The sequence below is a fragment of the Schistocerca americana genome, chromosome 4, assembly GCF_021461395.2.
Source record: "Schistocerca americana isolate TAMUIC-IGC-003095 chromosome 4, iqSchAmer2.1, whole genome shotgun sequence".
NCBI classification, from domain to species: domain Eukaryota; kingdom Metazoa; phylum Arthropoda; class Insecta; order Orthoptera; family Acrididae; genus Schistocerca; species Schistocerca americana.
This window is the reverse complement of record NC_060122.1, coordinates 119,538,192-119,560,950: the sequence shown is the minus strand read 5'-3', so window position 1 is coordinate 119,560,950 and position 22,759 is coordinate 119,538,192.

Sequence of the window (22,759 nt, the reverse complement as noted above, 5' to 3'; positions counted from 1 at the left end):
CACAACACCTTTCTAATTGAATTAGGTGCAAACAAGAGCTTCTTATAACTTCTATACTAACTGTAACCACTTCAATGATAAAAGGTAAAAAAAAGAAACAAAAACAAGGGGAACTTGAATAATAAAGGTGAAATAAGTTTCTTTTAAATAGGTCACCTGGGCAAGCCAATAGGACAATTCACATAATTTCCAATTTCCGCTACCCATCAAGTATTTCTCTTTAACATGTACATAAGTTTAACTCCCGCTGCAAGATATAATTCAGAACACTAGTCTCCTTCCTTTATGGTTTTGAAGGCAAATATACACTCCTGGAAATGGAAAAAAGAACACATTGACACCGGTGTGTTAGACCCACCATACTTGCTCCGGACACTGCGAGAGGGCTGTACAAGCAATGATCACACGCGCGGCACAGCGGACACACCAGGAACCGCGGTGTTGGCCGTCGAATGGCGCTAGCTGCGCAGCATTTGTGCACCGCCGCCGTCAGTGTCAGCCAGTTTGCCGTGGCATACGGAGCTCCATCGCAGTCTTTAACACTGGTAGCATGCCGCGACAGCGTGGACGTGAACCGTATGTGCAGTTGACGGACTTTGAGCGAGGGCGTATAGTGGGCATGCGGGAGGCCGGGTGGACGTACCGCCGAATTGCTCAACACGTGGGGCGTGAGGTCTCCACAGTACATCGATGTTGTCGCCAGTGGTCGGCGGAAGGTGCACGTGCCCGTCGACCTGGGACCGGACCGCAGCGACACACGGATGCACGCCAAGACCGTAGGATCCTACGCAGTGCCGTAAGGGACCGCACCGCCACTTCTCAGCAAATTAGGGACACTGTTGCTCCTGGGGTATCGGCGAGGACCATTCGCAACCGTCTCCACGAAGCTGGGCTACGGTCACGCGCACCGTTAGGCCGTCTTCCGCTCACGCCCCAACATCGTGCAGCCCGCCTCCAGTGGTGTCGCGACAGGCGTGAATGGAGGGACGAATGGAGACGTGTCGTCTTCAGCGATGAGAGTCGCTTCTGCCTTGGTGCCAATGATGGTCGTATGCGTGTTTAGCGCCGTGCAGGTGAGCGCCACAATCAGGACTGCATACGACCGAGGCACACAGGGCCAACACCCGGCATCATGGTGTGGGAAGCGATCTCCTACACTGGCCGTACACCACTGGTGATCGTCGAGGGGACACTGAATAGTGCACGGTACATCCAAACCGTCATCGAACCCATCGTTCTACCATTCCTAGACCGGCAAGGGATCTTGCTGTTCCAACAGGACAATGCACGTCCGCATGTATCCCGTGCCACCATACGTGCTCTAGAAGGTGTAAGTCAACTACCCTGGCCAGCAAGATCTCCGGATCTGTCCCCCATTGAGCATGTTTGGGACTGGATGAAGCGTCGTCTCACGCGGTCTGCACGTCCAGCACGAACGCTGGTCCAACTGAGGCGCCAGGTGGAAATGGCATGGCAAGCCGTTCCACAGGACTACATCCAGCATCTCTACGACCGTCTCCATGGGAGAATAGCAGCCTGCATTGCTGCGAAAGGGTGATATACACTGTACTAGTGCCGACATTGTGCATGCTCTGTTGCCTGTGTCTATGTGTCTGTGGTTCTGTCAGTGTGATCATGTGATGTATCTGACCCCAGGAATGTGTCAATAAAGTTTCCCCTTCCTGGGACAATGAATTCACGGTGTTCTTATTTCAATTTCCAGGAGTGTATAAGCAGTATAGCAAACGGAGCAGACGCCTTGGCGTCCCAATGCAGAGGAAACTTAACTTAATGCAAGAACCCCACTCACTGCAACCCGGAGAACTCAGTGGCCGCCGTATCGGTTGCCATTTTCCCCGCGGTCAAAAGATCCTCCCGTTCCCTCTGGTACTAGTCGGCCAAGACGTCGTACTCCGGACATCGATTTAGACATGGATAGGTGTCCGCTGCACTGCTGCAACAGAAAAGCACAAACACACAGCCACAGCCAAAAGAAACAATGTTAACAACCCCAGAATATAGTAAGATAAAATTCTGCAAAGATAGATCACATCAAGACAAAGGCAAATTAAAAATGGTTGAAAGCATCAACTGTAGACTTCAAATTTCAAAATATGTAAAACTGCCCCAGCACAAACAGACTACTTTTAAAGGGGCAACGTTAATACAAAGCATAATATTATTACACCGGTACGTCGCAGCTCCAATACAATATTGACACTCGTAAGAAAAGGTACAAGCTAGCGATAACACGGGTAGGCCCGATTCCAAAACTAGAAAGCTTGAATTTGTACTTCTTCAATAGACAGCTGCGTTGTACATAGTTCAATTTCACTAGCCAAAATGAATAACACATTGCTCAGCGTCCTGCGTAGAAGACCATGACCCAGTGACGCCTCAAGAACTTGGAATAACAGGCCCGCTTCCGCACTCCGAGCCACATACACCGGTTAAATCCGGCTAACTCCACGCAAACACAAGTTTCACCCTCTGAGCAGCGACACGTACCGGCCGTTCCGAAGCCAAAACCCAGTCTTCCCGCCAGCCCACCAGCACCACCACCGCCCAACGAGGCGAAGATAAGCAACGCTGGAGGCAAACAATCGATCAGGGTGAATCGAACGGAGAAAGCAACTGGCGCCGGCGCCTCCCCACGTATCAATACCATACGCAGAAAACCTTAATGTAAATCATGAAAGATGAATGATATTTAATGGGTGTGTGTGTGTGTGTGTGTGTGTGTGTGTGTGTGTGTGTGTGTGTGTGTGTATGTGCTACCCACAGGTCCTTCTCAGAAAAGAAAGCAAAGTATCCATTGTGAGGGGAACCGAGCGAGGTGGCGCAGTGGTTAGCACACTGGATTCGCATTCGGGAGGACGACTGTTCAAACCCGCGTCTGGGTAACCTGATTTACGTTTTCCGTGATTTCCCTAAGTCGCTTCAGGTAAATTCAGGGAAGGTTCCTTTGAAAGGGTACGGCCGGCTTCCTTCCCCATCATCCCGTAGCCCAATGGGACCAAGGACACGACTGTTTGCCCCCTCTCCCGGCTGTACCAACCAACCAACCACACTGATGGTAGACACTAGTTGCAAGACATACTTCCCCTGCATTACTCCTCTCCACCGCGCCAACTGCTTGACCCGCACGCCGCACCCCCATTTAAAATCAAACAAATTACGATGTGTGCACTACACTTACTGTTCGTAAATCACTTCATTGCTACACTCCTTATTTCTGAACTGGCAGAAATTGAACGACTTCAGGCTGTTAATGCTTTTTGTCTAACCACTGTAATAATAATAACTATAATAATAAAACTGTGTAGAGCACTATAGTAGCACTTGTGTAGTTACTGCTATGTTGTGCTGTAAGTTAATGCATTTATCTGTTTCGAAGTGAGAAATGAAACAATTTCAAGACTACTGCGAGTATTATCCACAACTTGGAGAACACATTTTCTTGGGATATTTAACATTTGTTGTATACTTGTCTCACTTCTATCATCAGAGATGTAAAGGACAAAGCTCAACATGTGTGTGCAGTGGGTGAACTATGTGAGGTACCCGTAACCTCTACCACATTAATGTCACTAATTGAAAACTCACATTATCAATACTAAAGTCTTACAAAATTGTGATAATAGTAATGATGTTTTGAAAATAATTTACTTTCGTCACTGAAGCAGGTTAGAATCGTTTAGTTTTTTTCCCTCAGTTTATTTTTTTACCCCTCAGTGAACTTCATTTAACCCCTCAGAATGTAATTACGCTAGGTTGGTCATCAGTGCTCTAAGGTAAGTGAGTGAATGCTATATTTGTGTTTAGGATTCGTTTGGTGATTTTCAGTCAGAAAGATATGTACTCAGTAGCAGGATATTTCGTTTTACAGGGACCAGAAATTTTAAAATGGAACTTCTCTTTGGTCCCACAGCGTGAACTGCCCAAAGATTTTCAAAGATCTTTCCCTGAACTGTATAGAAACTTTGAATCCTAAAGGAACCATCAAGGAAAAATCAGTGGGGCGCGTTTACCACCACCTGAAGATTCGACTGTGTTACCTCAGGACCTGAAGTGGTGATGGGGCTTAGGGATTTTGTTTGCATTTCTTTTTATTATTCACTGTCGTTGTTGGGTTTGGCGAATTAGCTTTGCTGGCACACGTTCACAGTTGAAGACGACAAACTGCTATAAAGATTACAAAGATCAAATAAATATTTGAACAATGAAAAATTAGAAATCAATTCACGATTTATCATTTGTTGTAAATAGAAATTTCACCTAATTACTCTTGAGTCCCAAAGAAAGGAAGAAGGGAGATAACTTTTAAAAGATGCCAACACAAAAGTATAAATATATTGGTAATTCTCTAATAGCTGCATTAGAGGGCTATAGCTGAAAGATACCATTTATATGTTTTACATCTTTCTAGGGCATAATGATCATCTTCACTTTATTTGATGCACAGAAGTTCGTGAGTAGTGACGAAAATTAATTATATTGTCCGTAAAAGCCAGCGATACACTAAGGTTCCAACTTCGCTTTCAAGAACCACGCATCAGTTACCGTTGCCTTTCGCTTCTTATAATCGAAACATTAGGTAAGTAGGATCCATGCTTCAATAATATTCAATGGAACTAGGCGTTAGTAAGACTTGAGTTGCAAGTTAATGAATAATACTACTAACTCATCAAATAATAGGTATTTACGTGTTATAAAATATTAAGATGTATTACTTTCTCAGCCTTTTGACAATTTTATTTACGTATCAACAAACGGATACAGTATACCTGTTAACATACGTATGAAAAAAACAGAACGAAACTCTAGATCAAATTTTAAAAATTCTAAGTCTTACACACAACCCCTTAACGATATCTCGGTCTTTGCAAAAGTTGTCCAAATTCAGTCTTCAGATCGCTTTTCTTTATTCCCACATTATCGGTTTCAGAATTGTTCCAAAAAATTTAACTTACAATTGGTTCGAATTGCAAATTGTTTAGGATTTACATTTAGAAAGCTTCAAAATCCTTAAGAAATTAGAATACAACACTTAAGGGACAAACAACTTGTTTTAGTTCCAGAATAATCTGCCGAATGTTCAACTGAAGGTACGTTGTCGTAACTAGCCTGTCGAGGCTTTATACAAGTTTGTTAAGAAACGTGACAGTTACAACACAGGATCCCAACTGGTGCAAAATTTGTAGCGCTCAAAAGTGCCCTCCTTGGATTGACAGATTACATAAAATACACTACTGGCCATTAGAAGTGCTATACCACGAAGATGACGTGCTACAGAGGCGAAATTTAACCGACGGGAAGAAGATGCTGTGGTATGCAAATGATTAGCTTTACAGAGCATTCAGACAAGGTTGGCGCCGGTGGTGACACCTACAACTTGTTGACATGAGGAAAGTTTCCAACCGATTTCTCATAAACAAACAGCAGTTGACAGGCGTTTCCTGCTGAAACGTTGTTGTGATGCCTCGTGTAAGGAGGAGAAATGCGTACCATCACGTTTCCGAATTTGATAAAGGTCGGATTGTAGCCTATCGCGATTGCGGTTTATGGTATCGCGACATTGCTGCTCGCGTTGGTCGAGATCCAATAACTGTCAGCAGAATATGGAACCGGTGGATTCAGGAGGGTAATGCGGAACGCCGTGCTGGATCCCAACGGCCTCGTATCACTAGCAGTCGACATGACAGGCATCTTATCCGCATGGCTGTAACGGATGGTGCAGCCCCGTCTCGATCCCTGAGTCGGCGACGTTTGCAAGACAACAACCATCTGCACGAACAGTCCGACGACGTTTGCAGCAGCATGGACTATCAGTTCGGAGACCATGGCTGCGGTTACCCTTAAGGCTGCATCACAGACACGAGCGCCTACGATGGTGTACTCAACGACGAACTTCGGTGCACGAATGGCAAAACGTCATTTTTTCGGATGAATCCAGGTTCTGTTTACAGCATCATGATGGTCACATCCGTGTTTGGCGACATCGCGGTGAACGCACATTGGAAGCGTCATCGCGATATTGGCGTATCACCCGGCGTGATGGTATGGGGTGCCGTTGGTTACACGTCTCGGTCACCTCTTGTTCGCATTGACGGCACTTTGAACAGTGGACGTTACATTTCAGATGTGTTACGACCCGTAGTTCTACCCTTCATTCGATCCCTGCGAAACCCTATATTTGAGCAGGATAATGCACGACCGCATGTTGCACGTCCTGTACGACTCTTTCTGGATACAGAAAATGTTCGACTCCTGCCATGGCCAGCACATTCTCCAGATCTCTCACCAATTGAAATCGTCTGGTCAATGGTGGCCGACCAACTAACTCGTCACAATAGGCCAGTCACTACTCTTGATGAACTGTGGTATCGTATTGAATCTGCATGGGCAGCTGTACCTGTACAAACCATCCAAGCTCTGTTTGACTCAATGCCCAGGCGTATCAAGGCCGTTATTACGGCCAGAGGTGGTTGTTATGGGTACTGATTTCTCAGGATCTATTCACCCAAACTGCGTGAAAATGTAATCACATGTCAGTTGTAGTATAATATATTTGTCCAATGAATACCCGTTTATCATCTGCATCTCTTCTTGGTGTAGCAATTTTAATGGCCAGTAGTGTATGTTTCTAAGTGTGGCGGACGTATCTTTGATGACGGGAACACTATTAATAAAACTTTAAAACAGTTTTACAACATTCCAAAAACTCCTCTCCTGCTTCCATGGGGCAACTGTAGAGTCAGTAGCGCTCAAAAGAGTCCTCTATGGACTGAAGTAATCCATACATAAAAATCTCCCTAAGAATAAGATGTAAAATGCAGATCAGGAGTTTAAACTCATTTATAACTCCAAAAAGTATTATGTAGTGTGGAATACAGGCCTGAAACTACCTCTTAAGACAGAGAAATTACAAAGAGAAATTCGAGGGGCATTCAGTAAGTAATGCAGCCCCTTTTCTCTCAAAGTGAGTTGGTTTTATTCAGGATTGAATACCCTATATTATTTCCCCTTTTTGTCTACAAAACCCCAGTTTTCAGAATAATGTCGATTCAATGCGACGGATGGACGCACTCCTTACTTTAGGGTCTATATGCTGGCATGGTGCACTCCATTCGTCGATGGCGGACCAAACGTCTTGTTGCATGAATGTGCTCCGCATCATCAACATACTGCTCTCCGCAGAGTGCATCCTTCATTAGACGAAACTGATCGATGTCAGAAGGTGCGAGAACTTGGGAGCTCCAACGTAGGCGCATTATGGGGCCCCTTAGGGACATGGTTGCCAAGAAGAAAGACACTGTGCACTCCATGCGCATACTAGGTGGAGTCATTCCAGACGTGGAAGGGGTCCTCCCAGATGCCATGAAGAGTACAGAGTGTAGCCAACTGCAGGTGTGGCTCACGTCGGTATCAATGATGTATGTCACTTTGGATCACAGGAGATTCTATCTGGTTTCGAGCAGCTAACAGTTCTAAAGGTTGCCAGTCTTGTTGCAAGATGGAAGCAAAGCTGACCATTTGCAGCATAGTAGACAGAACCGGTTGCGGACCTCTGGTACAGAGCCGAGTGGAGGGTCCGAATGAGAGGCTCAGACTGTTCTGCGACCGAGTAGGCTTCAGATTCTTCGACTTGCACCAAATGGTGGTCAGGTTTCGGGTTCCACTGAACAGGTTAGGGGTCCACTATACCCAGGAGGCGGCTACGCAGATAGCAGGGGCTGTGTGGCGTGGACTGGGCGGTCTTTTAGGTTAGAGGCTCTTTGGGAAAACACGAAAACGGCTTCAGTCACAAAGGATGCACGCCGAACACAGGAAGAACGTAGATACAAGAACCTTCGGTATAACAGTTGTAAATTGTCATAGCCGTGTTGGGAAAGTACCAGAGCTCCAAGCGCTAATAGAAGGCACTGATGCTCAAATTGTTATAGGCACTGATAGCTGGTTAAAACCGGATACGAGCTCAGCCGAAATTTTTGCGAAGGTCCTAACGGTGTTTCGAAAGGATAGGCTAAACGCGGTTGGTAGTGGCGCGTTTTTTGCTATTAGAAGTAGTCGTAAAATTGAAGTAGATAGTTCCTGTGAGTTAGTGTGGGCAGAGGCAACCGGAATAAAATAATAATTGGATCCTTTTACCAACCTCTCTATTCTGATGATACAATAAGTGAAAGATTCAAAGAAAACTTGAGTTTGGTTTCAAACACATACTCTACTCACACGATTATAGTTGGTGGTGACTATAATTTACCCTCGATATGTTGGCGAAAATACGTGTTGAATTCCGGAGGTACGTGTATAACATCATCCGAAACGGTGCTAAACGCATTCTCTGAAAATTATTCATGAGCCCAGGCGAATAGTAAACGATTGTGAAAACACACTTGACCTTTTAGCAAAAAATAATCCTGAGTTAATAATGAGCATCAAAACAGATACAGGTAGTAATGAACACAGGGATGTCATAGCGACACTGGATACTGTAACCCCAAATCCTCCAAAAATAAACTAAAAATATTCCTATTCAAAAAAGAAGATAAAAATCCACTTGACGGCTTCCTGACAGACAGTCTCCACTATTTTCAAATTAACTTTAGAAATGTAGACCAGATGCGTCTTGAATTCTGAGAAATGGTACCGACAGCAACTGAGACATTTATACCAAATAAATTAAAAAACGACGGATCTGATCCTCCTTCGTACACAAAACGGGTCAGAACACTGTTGCAGAAACAACTAAACAGACATGACAAATTTATACACAAGTAAAATCTCTAAGATTGGCGTTCTTTTACAGAAGCTCGAAATTTAGAGCAGACTTCAATGCGAGATGCCTGTAATATACTCCAAAACGAAACTTTGCCTCGAAACCTGGTAAAAATTCCCAAGAGGTTCTTGTCGTATTTGAAGTAATTCTAGTGACAAGACACAATCTATGCCTTCTCTGCGCGATAGCAATGGTGATACTATCAAAGTGAGTGCGGCCAATGCAGAGTTACTAAACACGGCCTTCCCGAAAGAAGACGAAGTAAATATTCCAGAATTCGAATCAAGAACAGCTGCCGACATGAGTAACGTAGAAGTAAATATTCTGTGAGTAGCGAAGCAACTAAAATCACTTAACAAAAGCAAGTCTTCTGGTCCAGACAGTATACAAATTAGGTTCCCTTCAGAGTATGCTGATGCATTAGCTCCATACATAACAATCATACACAACCGTTTGCCCGACGAAAGATCCGTACTCAAAGACTGGAATGTTGCACAGGTCACACCAATATTCAAGAAAGGTAGTAGGAGTCCTGCAGGAAGTGTCATAACTCCTGTCTCTAAGCTGGTTGTAGGTTGTGTTCCAAAAACAAACAGCATAGAGACAGAAGTGATGACACTCTCTGCAGGACAATGCTCAAGCACGTACAGTTCAAGCTGTTACAGATTTGTTTGACTGATGGGGATGCTGAGTGCTATACTACATACTGCATTCCCCTGACTTAAGCCCTCGTAAGTTCAACACTATTTCTAAACTGACGGAAACACTGCACCGTATTCGCTTCAGAACTGCTACAAATTCGTCAGGCAATAGACCGCGCCACTCGAACTGTCAACTCAACTGCCACTGCTAAGAGTATTCTACGACTTCCACATCGCTGGCAACGGATTATACAGAATGCTGGTGACTACTCTGAAGGTCAGTAAACCTTTGAAACGCGTATCTATTTTGTACGAGTTGTAAGTAAATAGTTGCCACTATTAAAGTTCCAAGTTTCGTATTCCGTTCTCTTAACTCACATCTGCTACTTCTAACCTGGTGGGTGCATTGTCTAGACTATCCTGACGTTCGTCTCTAGAGCATAAGTCTGTTCACCTTACTGTCGGTGCTTCTGAATTCAGCAAATCCCAAAAATACCTAGCCATTTCCTCGCACACCTCTTTCTCGCCAATTGTTATTGTGCCATCTTGTCCTATTACGAAGTTTTCTTTTGCCTTAAAGCCTTTAATTCTGCTCCTCATTTCTCTGAAAAAGACTGGTGATATGTGTTTCTTGAAGGCTGTGTTTGCTTCTTCAAGTTTCTCATTCCATCTACTTCTCTTGGCATTTCTGATCGTTTTGCTTGCAATTTTTCTCGCATTTTGGGAGTTCGACCAGTCTTCTTGCTTTTTACAGGTGTGCGATTTCATCTATTCTTTCCTCCTGGTTTCGACAGCAGTGTCACATTCATCCGTCCACCACTCGTGCTTCCTTTTCTTGTTGTTAGTAGGCAGTCGTATTGCCTCTTCTTCCACCATATCTCTCACTCTCGTCCAGTCACCCTAAAGTATCATTCTCTTTGCGTACTCTGCTCAATGTTTTTTCAGAAAGTCTAGATCGCTTCTGTGAGTTTTTAGAGTCTTACATTTCCTTGCTCTGTTGGGTATCCATCTGCATTTTATTTCGACAAGGTAGTGATCTGATTCCATCCTGCAATTTTTCTTGTTCTTTCGTGTTCATGATCTCTCTGTCATTCTTGCTACGGATTGATACATGGTCTAGCTGTCTTTCCCCAATCCCGTTTCCAGGACTGACCGACACTGTTTTCTTGCTTGCCCTACCTTTGTAATGGGCGGTCATTACTCTCATCTTGTGTCTCCTACACAGGTCCACTAATCTCTCACCATTCTCGTTTGGAGTGGAAAATCACCCACAGGACCTGAAAACTTCCTTTCCGTGCCTATTTGCGCGTTAAAACCTCCTATCAAAATAGAGACACTTCACTCACTACCTCATCCAAAGTGGACCAAAAATATTCAGTTCTTGCTTTGTGTTTTTTGTTCTTATCATTTGTTGGTGCATGTGCATTTACAATTGTATAGGAGGATTTGTTTCATATTGTCATTGTCAGATATGACAGACCATCGTTTATGCCATTCCACGCTGTGATACGATCCACTAAAAAGGATGTGTCAAATAAAAAAGGTAGCTTTGACCCCGCCCCCCAAACCGGGTTTCCCTTTCAGAATTACATATCCCTCAGATTCCATACTGCTTTCGTCCCTGAATCTTGTATCCTGTAGTGAAATTATGCCAACCCCAAGTTCTCTCATACTGTAGAGAACTTGCTTTAGCTTGATCACATTTATCATTGGCTGTATGTTCATGCATCCCATTTTAAAAGTCTGTTTCGGTCTGATTTTGTTTCCGTAATTTATTAGAATTTTGAGGTACAGGTAGGTTCGCAGATTTGTTTCGCACGTGCTGCAGGCTGCCTAGAAGCCGATAGCCTCCTCAGGGGACATTTCTGCATGCGCGACTGCTCTCCGAGAGACTATCGCGGCTACTGTCACCGCACGGATCTTCTCCTGGGAGTCCACAAGCTTGTATCGGATGAAGGACTGCACGTTTACCGTAAAACTCGCGTCATCACATTGACAATGAGACACAGAAATTGCTCGCGATTAAAAACTACAGGCTTAGTACCGACTTCTCTCCAAGAGACTAACAACGGCTACGGTAACCACATGAACCTCTCGTGGCAGTCCAGTAGCTTGTACCAAACGCACAACTGTCTGCTTACTGCAGCCCTCGCACACTGACGATGCGACGCAGAAATAACAATGCGACTGACAGCTACATGTTCCCAGCCGACTTGTCTCCAAGATCATAACGGGGGTACAGTTATGACATAGAAGCTTTCTTGAGAGTCCAGTAGCTTGTATCCGAAGCACCACTGCCAGTTTACTGTAAACCTAGCGCCCTCTCATAGACGAGACAACACAAAAATTGCGTCGAATGAAATACTACAGGGTCCATTACGAGATAAGACCAAGAGAGGGAAACGTTTACGGTTACAGCACTAAAACTCTCCTGGCAGTACCGTAACTTGTATCTGATGCACCACTGCCGGATTACTGTAACCCTCGCACCCACTCATTCATGATGAAACACAAAATTTACGTCACGGTTGAATACTACAGTGTCCATGACGACTTCAGACCACGAGAGGAGCACAGATATGGTAACAGCATATAATCTCTCCTGGTAGGCCAATAATTAGTATCCGATGCACCGCTGCCGGTTTACTGTAAACCTCGCACCCTCGCATAGACGAGACAACACAAAAATTAGGTTGCAATGAAATACTTCAGGGTCCATTACGACTTCAGACCAAGACATGGACACGGGTATGGTTACAGCACGTAACCTCTCCTGACAGTACAGTAACTTGTATCCGATGCACCACTGCCGGGTTACTCTAACCCTCTCACTCTTTCATTTACGATGGAGGACAAAACTTGCGTGCGACTGAATACTACAGGGTCCATGACGACTTCAGACCAAGAGATATACACGGCTACGGTTACAGCATTGAATCTCTCCTGGCAGTGCAGTAGCTTGTATGCGACGCACCACTGCAATTTCACTGTAACCCTCGCTCCTTCCCATTGACGATGCAATATGAAAATTGTGTCGCAATTGTATACTACAAGGTCCATGACATCTTCAGATCAAGTGAGTAACACAGCTGCAGTTACAGCAAGGAACCTCAGCTGGTAGTCCAGTAGATTGTGTACAATGCACCACTACCGACTTACTGTAACCTTCGCACACTCAAATTGACGATGGAATACAAAAATTATTCGAGATTGAATATTGCAGTGTCCATGACGACTTCAGATCGAGAGAGGAACATAGCTAGGTTTCAGATTGGAACCATCCCTGACAGTCCAATAGCTTGTATCTGATGCACCACTGCCGTTTTACTGTAACCCTCGCGACGTCTCATTGACGATGCAACACAAACATTGCGTCGAGATACAATACTATAGCGTCCATGACGACTTTAGATCAAGAGAGGAACAAGGTTAGGTTACAAGATGAAACCATCCCTGACAGTCCAACAGCTTGTATCCGATGCACCACTGCCGGTTTACTGTAACCATTGGACCCTTTTATTGATGATGCAACATAAGAAATGAGTCGCGATACAATACTACAGGGCCCATGACGACTTTAGCCCAAGAGAGGAACACGGTTAGGTGACAACATGAAACCTTCCCTGACAGTCGAACAGCTTGTATCCGATGCACCACTGCCGGTTTACTGTAACCATTTCACCCTTTCATTGCTGATGCAACACAAAAAATGCGTCGCGATACAATACTACAGATTCCAAGACGACTTTAGATCAAGAGAGGAAACCGCTAGGTTACAGCATACAATCTCTCCAGACAGTCCAAAAGATTGTATCCGAAGCACCACTGCCAGTTTACTGTAACCCTTGCACCCTCTCATTGACGATGAAACACAAAGAACGCGTCGTGATACAATACATAGTTCATGACGACTTTAGACCAAGAGAGGAACACGGCCAGGTAACAGCATTGCACCGCGCCTGACAGTCCAATAGCTTCTATCCGATGGACCACTGCCGATTTACTGTAACCCTCGCGACATCTCATTGACGTTGCAACTCAAAAATTACGTCGCGATACGATACTACAGGGTCGATGAAGGCTTCAGTGCAAGAGAGGAACATGGGTACGGTTATAGCATGGAATCTCTCCTGGTAGTCCAGTAGCTTATATCCGATTCACAACTCTCGGTTTACTGTAATCCTTGTACTCTCTTATTGACAATGCAACACAAATAATGCGTCGAGAAACAATACTACAGGGTCGATGAAAACTTCGGACCAACAGAGGAATATGGCTAGGCTACAGCATGAAATCACCCCTGACACTCCAATAGCTTGCATCCTTTATTGACGATGCATCACCAAAAATGCGTCGCGATACAATACTACAGTGTTCATGACGACTTTAAACATAGAGAAGAACACGGCTACGTTCCAAATGTAAGCCCTCCTCGTAATCCTCTAGCTTGAATCGTATGCACCTCTGCGGTTTACAGTAACCCTTGCACAATCTCATTGACGATGCAACACATAAAGGTCGTCGAGATACACCCTCTCATTGACGACGCAACTAAAAAATTACGTCGCGATATAATACTACGGGGCTCATGACGATCTTACACAAAGAGAGGAACACGGCTAGATAACAGCATGCAACCTGTCCTGCAGGCCAGTAGCTTGTATCGGATGCACCACTGCCGGTAACTGTAAACCTCGCACCCTTTCATTCACGATGCAACTCAAAAATTACGTCGCGATACGATACTATAGGGGTCATGACGACTTTACTCCAAGAGAGGTACAAGGCTAGGTTACAGAATGAAACCACTCATAGCATTCCAGTAGCTTGTATCCGATGCAATACTGCCGGTTTACTGTAACCCTCGCATCCTCTCATTGACGCTGCAACGCAAAAATTATCTCTCGATACAATACAACAGGGCTCATGACCACCTTACACCAAGAGAGGAACACGGCTAGGTTACAGCATGGAACCTCTCCTGACAGTCCAGTAGCTTGTATCTCATGCACCAGTGTCGGCTTTCTGTAACCGTCGCACCCTCTCATTGACGATGCAACTAAAAACTTATGTCGCGATACAAGACACCTTGGCTCATTATGAGTTTACACCAAGAAAGGTGCACGGCTAGGTTACAGCATGGAACCTCTGCTGGTAGTCCAGTAGTTTGCATCCGATGCACCACTAAACGTTTACTGTAACTCTTGTAACATCTCATTGACGATGTAATACAAAAAATCCTTTGCCATACAATACTACAGGTGTCATGACGACCTTACAAAAGGGTGATACACGGCTAGGTTACAGAATGCAACCAGTAGTGGCAGTCCAGTAGCTTGAATCCGATGCAATACTGCCGGTTTACTGTAACCCTCACACCCTCTCATTGACGATGCAACTCAAAAACTACGTCGCGATTCAGAACTACAGGGCTCATGACGACCTTACACCAAGAGAGGAACACTGCTAGGTTAGAGCATGCTACCTCTCCTGGCAGTCCAGTACTATGTATCCGATGCATACTTCCGGTTGACTGTAACACTCGCACCCACTCAGTGACGGTGCACTTCGAAAATTACGTTCCGATACAGTACTACAGGGCTCATGACGACCTTACACCAAGAGACGAAAACGGCTAGGTTACAGCATGAAACCTCTCCTGGCACTCCAGTAGCATGTATCTGATACACTTTTACAGGCTTACTGTAATCCTCGCACCCTCTCACTGACGATGCATCTAAAGAATTACGTTAGGATAGAATACTACAGGACTCACGACGACCTTACACCAAGAAAAAAACACGGCTAGGTTACAGCATGCAACCTCTCCTGGCAGTCCAGCAGCTTGTCTCTGATGCAATACTGCCGGTTAACCGTAACCCTCGCACCCTATCGTTGATGATGCAACTCAAAAATTACGTCGGGATACAATACTATTGGGCTCTTGACGACCTTACCCCAAGTGAGGAACACGGCTAGATTACAGGATGGACGTCTCCTGGCAGTGCAGTAGCTTGCATGTGATTTACCACTGTCGATTTACTGGTACCCTCACACCCTCTCATTGACGGTGCACCTCGAGAATTACGTCGCGATACAATACTACATGGCTCATGAAGACCTTACACCAAGAGAGGAACTCGGCTAGGTTTCAACATGGAACCTCCCCTGGCAGTCCAGTAGCCTGAATCTCACGCACCACTGCCGGCTCTCTGAAACCGTCGCACCCTGTCATAGACGATGCAACAAAAATATTACGTCGGGATACAATGCTACAGGGCTCATGACGACCTACCCCAAGAGAGGAACACGTCTAGGTTAGAGTATGGAACATCTCCTGGCAGTCCAGTAGCTTGTATCCGATGCACCATTGCCAGCTTACTGGAACCCTGGAATCCCCTCATTGACGATGCAGCACAAAAATTACGTCACCATACAAAGCTACAGTCTCAAGACGACCTTACATCAAGAGCGGAAAACCGCTAGGTTACAGCATGAAACCTCTCCCGGGAGTCCAGTTGCTTGTATCCGATGGAATACTGCCGGTTTACTGTAGCCCTCGCACCCTCTCATTGACGATGCAACTAAAAATTCCGTCACGATACAATACTACAGGGCTCATGACGACCTGACACCAAGAGAGAAACACGGCGGGGTTACAGCATGGAGCCTCTCCTGGCAGTCCAGTAGCTTGTATCCCATGCACCAATGCCTGCTTACTGGAACACTGGGATCCTCTCATTGATGATGCGACTAAAAAATTACGTCGGGATACAATACTACAGGGCTATTGACGAACGTACACCAAGAGAGGAACACGGATAGATTGCAGCATGCAACCTCTCCTTGCCGTTCAGTAGGTTGTCTCCGATGCAATACTGCCTGTTTACTGCAACCCTCGCACACTCTCATTGACGATTCAACTCAAAAATTACATCGTGACACAGTACTACAGGGCTCATGACGATCTTACACAAGAGAGGAACACTGCTAAGTTACAGCATTGAACCTCTCCTGGCAGTCAAGTAGCTTGTGGCCGATGCACAACTCCCGGTTTACTGTAACATTTGCCCCCTCTCATTTTCTTTGCAACAGAAAAATTGCGTGGCGATACAATACTGCAGGGTCCATCAAGACTTGAGACCAGGAGAGAACAGGTCTAGGTTACTGCATGGGACCACCCCTGACAGTCCAGTACCTTGTTTCCGATGCAACACTGCTGGTTTACTGTCACCCTTGCACCCTCTCATTGACAATGCAACACAAAAAATGCGTCGTCATACAGTACTACAGGGTCCATGACGACTTTAGACCAAGAGAGTGCACAGGTAGTTTGCAGCAAAGAAACACCCCTGACAATCCAATAGCTTGTGTCCGATGCACCACTGCCCGTTTACTGTAACCCTTGCATCCTCTCATTGACGATGCAATACAAAATATGTGTCGCGATACAATACTAGATGGTCCATGATGACCTTACACCAAGCGAAGAACACGGATAGGTTACAGCATGGAACCACCCTTGACAGTCCAATAGCATGTTTCCAATTCACCACTGCCGGTTTACTGTAACCCTTGCACTCTCTCATTGACGATGCAACAGAAAAAATACGTCGGGATACAATACTACAGTGTCCATGATGACTTTAGACCAAGAGAGGTACACAGCTAGGTTACAGCATGGATCCACTCCTGACAGTCCAATAACTTGTGTCCGATGCAAAACTGCCGGTTGACTTTAACCCTTGCATCCTCTCATTGACGATGCAACACAAAAAATAAGTCGCCATACGGAACTAGAGGGTCAATGACGACTTAAGACCAAGAGATTAACACGGCTAGGTTACAGCGTGGAACCTCTCTTGGCAGTCAAGTAGCTTGTATCCGATGCACCACTGCCGAATTACTGTAATCCTCGCTCCCTCTCATTGACGTTGCAACTCAATAATTACGTCGCGATACAATACTACAGGGTGCATGACGACTTTAGACCAAGAGATTAACTCGGCTAGGCTACAGTATGGAATGTCTCCTGGCAGTCCAGTAGCTTGTGTCCAATGTACCAGTGTTAGTTTACTGTAACCCTCGCACGGTCTTAATGGCTATGCCACAGAAATATTAAGTCGTGATTAAATACTAAAGGCTCCATGCTGATATCTCTCCAAGATCGTTTAACATCTTTAGTTACCGCGTGGAACATCTATTGGCAGCCCATTAGTTTGTATCCGATGAATCACTGATGTTGTTCTATATAAGTGAATTAAACATCTACAGTTACCGCATGGAACATCTCCTGGCAGTCCAATAACTTGTAGCTAATGTATCACTGCCGACTTACTTTAACCCTCACACATTATCATTGACGATGCACTACAAAAATGTCGTCTCTATTGAGTACTAGAGGCTCCATGATGGCTTCAGACCAATAGAGGAACATGGCTATGGTTACAGCATGGAACCTCTCCAGGGCAGTCCACTAACTTGTATCCGACTCACCACTCCCAGTTTGCTGTATTCCTCGCACCCTCTTCGTGACTATGCAACGGGAAAATGGCATTGCGGTTGAATACTAAAGGCTCCATGCTGACATCTCTCCAAGTGAGTTCAACATCTGCAGTTACTGGATGGAAAATCCCCTGGCAGTTCTGTGTTTTGTGTCCGATGCACCACTGGCGGTTTACTGTAAGCCTCTCACACTCTCATTGACGATGCAACTCAAAAATTGCGTCGCTATTGAGTACAGCAGGGTAAATGACTTCTTCAGACCATGAGAGTAACATGGCTACGGTTACAGCCCGGAACCTTTGGTGGCAGTCCAGAACCTTGTATCCGATGCACCACTGCCGGTTTACTGTAACCCTCGCACCCTCTCACGACGATGCATCTCAAAACCTGCGTCGCAATTGAATACTACAGGGTAAACGACTTGTTCATACCAAGATAGGAACACTGCTACGGTAACAGCATGGAACCTCTTCTGGCAGTCCAGAAGCTTGTATCCGATGGACCACTGCCGGTTTACAGTAAGTCTCGCACCCTCTCATCTACGATTCAACTCAAAAATTGCGTTGCTATTGAATACTACAGGATCAACTACTTCTTCAGACCAAGCGAGGAACAAGGCTAGGTTACAGTATGGAACCTCTCATGGCAGTCCAGTAGCTTGTATCCGATGGACCACTGCCAGGTTACAGTAAGCCTCGCACCCTCTCATTGACGATGCAACTCAAAAATTGCGTCGCTGTTAAATACTACAGGGTAAATGACTTCTTCAGACCAAGATAAGAACATGACTACCGTTACAGCATGGAACATCTAGTGGCAGTCCAAAATCTTGTATCCGATGCTCCACTGCCGGTTTATAGTTACCCTGGCACCCTCTCATTCATGATGCAACTCAAAAATTGCATCGCAATTGAATACTACAGGGTAAACGACTTCGTGAGACCAAGCGAGGAACATGGCTAGGTTAAAGCATGGAACCTCTCGAGGCAGTCCAGAGGTTTGTATCCGACACGCCACTGCCAGTTTACTGTAATCCTCGCACCCTCTTGTTGACTATGCCAGAGATAAATGGCGTCACGGTTGTATACCAAAGGCTCCTTGCTGACATCTCTCCTACTCAGTTAAACATCTACATTTACCGCATGGAATATCTCCTGGCAGTTCAGTAGCTTGTATCTGATACACCACGGCGGTTTACTGTAAGCCGCACGACGTCTCATTGACGATGCAACACAAAAATTCTGTCGCAATTGAATACTACAGGGTAAACGACTTCTTCAGACCAAGATAAGAACATGGCTACCGTTACAGCATGGAACATCTAGTGGCAGTCCAAAATCTTGTATCCGATGCACCATTGCCGGGTTACTGTAAACTTCGAACCCTCTCATTCACAATGCTTCTCATAAATTGCATCGCAGTTGAATACTACAGGGTAAACGACTTCGTGAGACGAAGTTAGGAACACGGCTAGGTTAAAGCATGGAACCTTTCCTGGCAGTCCAGGAGCTTGTATCCTACACACCACTGCCAATTTACTGTAACCCTCGTACCGTCTTGTTGACTATGCAATAGAAAAATGGCGTCGGGATATAATACTACTGGGTCCAAGACGACTTCAGACCAAAGGATTAACACGGCTGCGCTTACAGCATGGAACCTATCATGCCAGTCCATAAGCTTGTATCCGACCCACCACTGTCAGTTTACTGTAATCCTCGCAACCTCTTCTTGACTGTGCAACAGAAAAACGGCGTCGCGATTGAATAATAAAGGTTCTATGTTGACTTCTCTCCAAGTGAGTTAAACATCTACAGTTACCACGTGGAACCTCTCCTGGCAGTCCAGTAGCTTGTATGCGATGCACCACTGCCATTTTACTGTAACACCCGCACCCTCTTACTGAGTATGCAACAGAAAAATGGCGTCGCGATTAAATACTAAAGGCTCCATGCTGACATCTCTCCAAGATTGTTTAACATCTTTAGTTACCGCATGGAAAATCTCCTGGCAGCCCATTAGTTTGTATCCGATGAATCACTGGTGTTGTTCTGTATGCCGCGCAACCTCTCATTGAAGATGCAACACTGAAATTGCTTCGCGATTTAATGCTAAGGACTCCTTGCCGACTTCTCCCCAAGAGACTAACGCTGCTACGGTTATAGCTTTGAAACTTTGTTGGTGGCCCAGTAGCTCATTCCCGATGCACCACTGCCCGGTTACTGTATCCCTTGTGCCCTCTCTCTGACGATGCAACACAAAAATTGGTTCGCTATTGAAAACTCCACGCACTATGCCGGCTTTCTTCCAAGAGAGTAACACGGCCACAATTACGCATGAATCCTCTGCTGGCGGTCCAATAGCTTGTACCCGATGGACTTTTCACGTTTACAGTTTCTTTCGCACTTTCTCATTGAGGATACAGCAAAAAAATTTCGTCCCGATTGATTAATACAGGCTCCATGCCGGCTTCATTCCTATAGAATATTACGGCTATGGTTTTCACATGGAGCTTTTCCTGGGAGCTTTTGTCTGAAGCACCTCTGAAAGTTTACAGTAAACCTCGCGCCCTCTCATTGATGATGCAACACAGAAATTGCGACGCCCCATGCCGCCATGTCTCCATGAGAGTAAAAAATCCACGGTTACCGCATGTAACTTGTCGTGGCTGGCCAGTGGCTTGTAGCCGATGCACCACTGTCCGTTTACTGCGTCCCTCGCACCCTCTCATTTCGGACGGAACACAAAAGTTGCGTCGCGATGAAAACAGCAGGCAGCATGCCGCCTTTTCTCCAGGAGTGTAACATGGCCACAGTTACTCAAGTAAACTCTCCTGGCGGTCCAGTAGGTTGTACCCGATGCACCACTGCCTGTTTAATGTAATCCTCTCCCCCTGTAACTGACGATGTAACACGATTGAATACTAAATGTTCCATGCCGACTTCTCTCCAGGAGAGTAACTCAACTACGTTTGTGCATGGAACCTCTCCTGGGAGGCGCGTAGCTTGTACCCGATGCACTATTGCCGGATTCCCGTATTCCTCTCTCTTACTAATTGCCGGTGGGACCCAAAAATTGCGTGTTGACTGAATACTACATGAATACAGCATGCCGACTTTTTTTTTCTAGAGAGTACATTGCTACGGTTACCGCATGGAATCTCTCCTGTCATTACAGTTACTTGTACTCGATGCACCAATGTCCGTTTACTGTATCCCTCGGAGCCTATCGCTGACGGTGCAACACAAAAATAACGTGGTTCCATGCCGCCTTCTGTCCAAGAGAATAAAAAGTCTATGGTTAGTGCATGGAACGTCTCTAGGCAGTCCAGTGGCTGTTACCCGATGCACCACTGATCGTTTACTGTAACCCTCGAACCCTCTGATTAACGGTGAATCGCATTAATTGCGTCGCTCCATGTCGACATCTCTCCAAGACAGTAAAAAATGTCTATGGTTAGCCCATGGAACCTCTCTTGGCAGTTCAATGTCTGAGGCGTGCGTGGCTCTTGTTCGTGCCATATCTCATTTGACATCCTGTTTTTACTGTACTACCACCTCGTTATGTTAATTTCTATTACTGGTGTCGCTGACTTGCCGCCTTGCTTGCCCGTGAGCGGCAGCAGCGGCGCTTATCGATATAAGCCGCCGGCCGTTGTGGCCGAGCGGCTCTGGGCGCTTCAGTCCGGAAGCGCGCTGCTGATACGGTCGCAGGTTCGAATCCTGCCTCGGGCATGGATGTGTGTAATGTCCGTAGGTTAGTTACGTTTAAGTATAATTGCGCAGGCTTCCGCGGCCAAAGTCAGTCGACATAAAAGTTTTCTGGGTTTGGTACCGCGTCATAATGTAAAAACTACTGCTGCTATAGAGAAGCCAACGTTTCGGCCACGATTGCAGCGGCCTTCTTCTGGGTCTAATGGTGCGTTCTAGCTATGCAGTGTCCTTTATATTTTGTTGTTAGTGTTCACTGCGCATGCCATTACGTCATAATTTTAAAAAGGTAGTTAGTTTATTGGTCACATAAGGAAGAAGGAGAGGGACCTTTATTTTAATAGGTTATTGCGGGAGAACGAGACCTCTGTTGTCCATTGGCTCTTGTGTTACGTGCCATGATTGGTGGCCATAGTCGAATGAGAAGTTTGCTGTTGTTTACCAACTGCTGGACGTCGGCCGCGCGGCGGTATTTACTCGCCGGTAGTGCTCGTGCCTCGTGTTGACAGTGCGGTCTGTTGGGCTCTGATTGCTGGCAGCCAAGATGGGGCAAGCCAGAGTCCATCCTCCCTGTCCATGTTGTTAGGGTGTTTGAGTATTTCGATGGCCTCTCTGATTTTGCGTTTCGTCATAATTGGCTGCTTGGCCAACACACAGGCTTCGCTGAATTTTATTTCTTTTCCGCAGTCATGGTGATGTTCTGCCACTGCGGATTTATTGTGTTGCCCTAGACGAATGTAGTGCTCGTGCTCCCGAATGCGCGTTGCTGTTGGCCTACCAGCCGATGTATGCCTCTCCACATTCGCATTCCACCCTGTAAACGCCTGCAATGTGTAATGCATCCACCCTGTCCTTGGTGGAGCCCAGCACGTCCTGGATCCTACGACCACTATAGAAGACAGGCTGCACTCCAACGTGGCGAAGGTGTTTGCCTATTCGGTCAGTGACGTTTTTCACATACGGGTAGCGTACTGTTGGTTGCAGTTTGTCTATTTCCTGCTTATCTTTCTTGCTTGTGTTGGTGGACAAAGCTGTGTTTATCGACTTATGGCTGTAACCATTGGCTAGAAACGTTGTGCGTAACCTTTTGAGCTCAGGTGTGATGTTTTGAGCATCACTTAGGC